The following is a 4,629-nucleotide window of genomic DNA, read 5'->3' as shown; positions in this document are numbered from 1 at the left end:
TCAGATCTGGTTTTGCTTTCTGATCGCTCCATCCACTGGCTTTGTGACCTTGGCTATCTAAACGTTCTCTGCTTCAGTTGCATTAAATCAGTTGGGAATGCTTTCAGCTGTAAGTAGCAACCACCATAACAAAAAGCCTACAGAGACTTAGGTTGTTTTTCCCCTCACTTAAAAGGAAGTCCAGAGGCAGGAAGTTATGTTTCAATGGCTCCAGAATGTCAGAGCTTTGCGATTCTCTCTTCTTTACGCTTGCAGGATGCCTAACCGCTTTACTCGTAAGTCAGAGAAAAGGAAGGCAAGTAGAACCAAGGACATCTTTTCCTTTTTGAGACAACAAACCTGCCCAGAAAATTCCCAGCGATCTTCTTCACCGGCCTGAACCGTGTCACATGGCCAGGTTGCAAGGGAGACCAGGGAAGGCTCCAGAATGGAGGTGGGTGAGGGAGAGGGGGCTTTAGCGGGGATTATGTCAGATAATGCATGTAACTGGAACAGGGAAATGGAGGCTTCATTCCAGTGTCCTGCAGTGAGGGAGCGTCACATGAGAGACAGGGCAAAAACCTGCTTTTCTACCAGACTGGAAGCTCCACGCAGGGAGGGTTTTCTGTCTTTTTCGTTTATTATTCTAGCTTGATGCCTAGAACACAGATAACCATATGGCGCTTCTCAGTAAATATTTGATAAATGAATGAATGGGTAATAATCTGATACATTTATTAGATTTACTGTCATTCATCGTTTCCTCAAAAAACATTTATTCATTGCCCCTAAACAAACATCAGAATGTAAGAATCATGAAAACAGGACTTTTGGTGGTGTATTATTTATCTCTTGCTGTGTAACAAACTACCCCAAAACTCAGCAGCTGAAAATAACAAACATTTCTCATCTCACACCATTTCTGAGGTCAGGAATAACTGAGAGCAGTCTGGACAGGTGGGTCTGGCTCAAGGTTTCTTGTAAGTAGTCACGATATAGTCAGGATGTTGGTCGAGGCCGCCAACATCTAAAGGCTTGGCTGGAGTTGGAGGATCTGCTTCTCAGATGGAGCTCACAGGGCTGCTGGCTGGAGGCCTCAGTTCCTCCCCATGTGGACTTTTCCATAATGCTGCTTGAATGTTCTCAGGACATGGCGGTTGCCTTCCAGAGGGAAAGAGCAAGGAGGAAACCGCAGTGTGTTTTCTGACTAGTCTTGGATGTTGCTCGGTGTCATCTGCACAATATTCTACTCCTTAGAAACAAGCCATGAGGTCCAGCCTAAGCTCAAAGGGAGAGGCTTCTGCCTTTTGAAGGGGGGGTGTCACAGAATATTTTCCCCCAATATGTTTACACTTAAAAAAATTTCTTTTATTGAAGTACGGTTGATTTACAGTGTTTCAGGTGTAGAGCAAAGTGATTCAGTTAGACACATATATATTCTTTTTCAGATTCTTCTCTTGTAGACATTTTAAAACCACCAGTGTCTTTTCCATTCAATGTTGTATTTCTAGCATCTAGATATGCCTGGCTCCTATAATAGATGCTTAATCAGAGCTGGTTCCAGGTTGGTAGGCCTTGAAGGTTATAAAATTGGGGGGCTTTAAGAGAAAGGATGTAGAAAAGTTATGAAAAAAGTTATAAAAGTTGGTATTTATTTGGAATAAAAGAATATACTACAAATTATCCAATTTTTAAAGCTGAAAATATCGCTGACATCACAAAATCCTCCAAATAACATCTTTATTTGAAACATATTTATTTTCCTATATTATTATTATTATTTTAAAAATAAATTTATTTTTATTTATCTATTTTTGGCCGCGTTGGGTCTTCGTTGCTGCGCACGGGCTTTCTCTAGTTGCGGCGAACGGGGGCTACTCTTCGTTGGGGTGCGCCGGCTTCTCATTGCGGTGGCTTCTCTCATTGTGGAGCACGGGCTCTAGGCGCGCGGGCTTCAGTAGTTGTGGCTCGCGGGCTCTAGAGCGCAGGCTCAGTAGTTGTGGCGCACGGGCTTAGTTGCTCCGTGGCATGTGGGATCTTCCCGGACCAGGGCTTGAACCAGTGTCCTCTGCATTGGCAGGAGGATTCGTAACCACTGCACCAGGGAAGCCCAGTTTCTATTATTCTTAACCCTTGTTTCCTGTTCTTTTCAATCATAGTCCTGCCCATGGTTTAATTATTGACTTGTCTTGTTCGTTAAGATTGCTGCCCCTTTTACTCTGCAAATTCCCTGTCAACATGTCTGTCTTCCAGGTGGGAAAGAGTGTGAGCTCTGAAACCAGACAGCCTAGGTTTGAATCCCAGCTTTGTCACTTACAAGTTGTGGAATCTTGGGTAAGTCACTTATCTTCCATTTTCTCATCTGCAACATAGGGATAATCATAGTAACTACATAGTAAACATAGTAAGTACTACATTAAGTTTTGAGGATTAAATAAGTTGTAGATAAAGCATTAAGAAGGAAGCAGCAAAGGAAGCCATAAACAAAACGAAAAGACAGCCTATGGGCTGGGAGAATATATTCGCCAACAATGCGACCGACAAGGGCTTAATTTCCAAAATGTACAAACAGCTCATACAACTCAATATCAAAACAAACAACCCAGTCAAAAAATGGGCAGAAGACCTAAATAGACATTTCTCCAAAGAAGACATGCAGATGGCCAACAGGCACGTGAAAAGATGCTTAACATTGCTAATAGAGAAGTGCAAATCAAAGCCACAGTGAGGTATCACCTCACACGGTCAGTATGGCCACATCAAAAAGTCTACAAATAATAAATGCCAGAGAGGGTGTGGAGAAAAGGGAACCGTCCTACACTGTTGCTAAGAATGTAAATTGGTGCAGCCACTGTGGAAAAGAGTTTGGAGGTTCCTTAAAAAAACTAAAAATAGGGCTTCCCCGGTGGCGCAGTGGTTGAGAATCTGCCTGCCAATGCAGGGGACACGGGTTCGTGCCCTGGTTCGGGAGGATCCCACATGCCGCGGAGCGGCTGGGCCCGTGACCCATGGCCGCTGAGCCTGCGTGTCTGGAGCCTGTGCTCCTCAACGGGAGAGGCCACAACAGTGAGAGGCCCACGTACCACAAAAACAAAACGAAACAAAACAAAAAAAACCTAAAAATAGAGTTACTATATGATCCAGCAGTGTCACTCCTGGGCATATATCAGAAAAAGATGAAAACTCTAATTCAAAAAGATAATGCACCCCAACATTCATAGCAGTACTATTTGCAATAGCAAAGACATGGAAGCAACCAAAGTGTCCATTGACAGATGAATGGATAGATAAAGAAGATGTGGCATACACACACACACACACACACACACACACACACACACACACACACAATGGACTATCATTCAGCTATCAAAAAGAATGAAATAATGCCATTTGCAGCAATATGGTGGACTTAGGGATTATCATGCTAAGTGAAGTAAGAGAAAGACAAATACCATATATCACGTATATGTGAAATCTAAAAAAAATGATATAAATGAACTTATTTACGAAACAGAAATAGACTCACAGACATAAAAAAACAATCTTATGGTTGACAAAGGGGAAAGGGAGGGGAAGGAGGATAAATTAGGAGTTTGGGATTAACAGATGTGCACTACTATATATAAAATAGACAACAAGGACATACTGTAGAGCACAGGGAACTATATTCAACATCTTTTAATAACCTATAATGGAAAAGAATCTGAAAAAGAAATATGTGTGTGTGTATATATATATGTGTGTGTGTATGTATATATATCTTTGAATCACTTTGCTGTACACCTGACTAACTAACAACATTGTAAATCAATTATACTTCAAAAAAAAATACTAGTAAAAAACCAAAAAACAATCGGGGCTTCCCTGGTGGCGCAGTGGTTGAGAATCTGCCTGCTAATGCTGGGGACACGGGTTCGAGCCCTGGTCTGGGAAGATCCCACATGCCGCGGAGCAACTAGGCCCGTGAGCCACAACTACTGAGCCTGCGCGTCTGGAGCCTGTGCTCCGCAACAAGAGAGGCCGCGATAGTGAGAGGCTCGTGCACTGCGATGAAGAGTGGCCCCCGCTTGCCACAACTAGAGAAAGCCCTTGCACAGAAATGAAGACCCAAACACAGCCAAAAATAAATAAACAAATGTGGGGTTTAAAAAACAAAACAAAACGCAGTACCTGGTAAGCAATTGATAAGGGTTAGCTATTAATACTTAGTACTGTATCTTCAGGGTTGAACACAAGAGTACAACCAGTATCTCTCTCTTTTTTTTTTTTTTTTTTTTGCAGTACGCAGGCCTCTCACTGTTCTGGCCTCTCCCGTTGCGGAGCACAGGCTCCGGACGCGCAGGCTCAGTGGGTATATATATATGTGTGTGTGTATGTATATATATCTTTGAATCACTTTGCTGTACACCTGACTAACTAACAACATTGTAAATCAATTATACTTCAAAAAAAAATACTAGTAAAAAACCAAAAAACAATCGGGCCTTCCCTGGTGGCGCAGTGGTTGAGAATCTGCCTGCTAATGCTGGGGACACGGGTTCGAGCCCTGGTCTGGGAAGATCCCACATGCCGCGGAGCAACTAGGCCCGTGAGCCACAACTACTGAGCCTGCGCGTCTGGAGCCTGTGCTCCGCAACAAGAGAGGCC

The 4,629-nt window shown here is 43.1% G+C and overlaps 1 long non-coding RNA gene across 18 annotated transcripts in view; it reads right to left on the bottom strand.

The window, feature by feature from the left end:
- Positions 1–703: 703 nt before the first annotated feature.
- The window catches only part of LOC102976627 (uncharacterized), a 28,537-nt gene continuing 24,611 nt past the window's right edge, over positions 704–4,629 (bottom strand). For 17 of the 18 annotated variants that reach the window (XR_008619239.1, XR_008619245.1, XR_008619236.1 and 14 more), the window contains one exon: positions 704–2,341. This is a non-coding gene — a long non-coding RNA (uncharacterized lncRNA). The remainder of the gene's footprint in view (positions 2,342–4,629) is intronic. The other variant, XR_008619243.1, reaches the window with a different exon arrangement.

The sequence above is a fragment of the Physeter macrocephalus genome, chromosome 14 (assembly GCF_002837175.3).
Source record: "Physeter macrocephalus isolate SW-GA chromosome 14, ASM283717v5, whole genome shotgun sequence".
In the NCBI taxonomy this organism is placed as follows: domain Eukaryota; kingdom Metazoa; phylum Chordata; class Mammalia; order Artiodactyla; family Physeteridae; genus Physeter; species Physeter macrocephalus.
The sequence above is the reverse complement of the archived record's forward strand: the minus strand, read 5'-3'. Positions and strand labels throughout refer to the sequence as shown.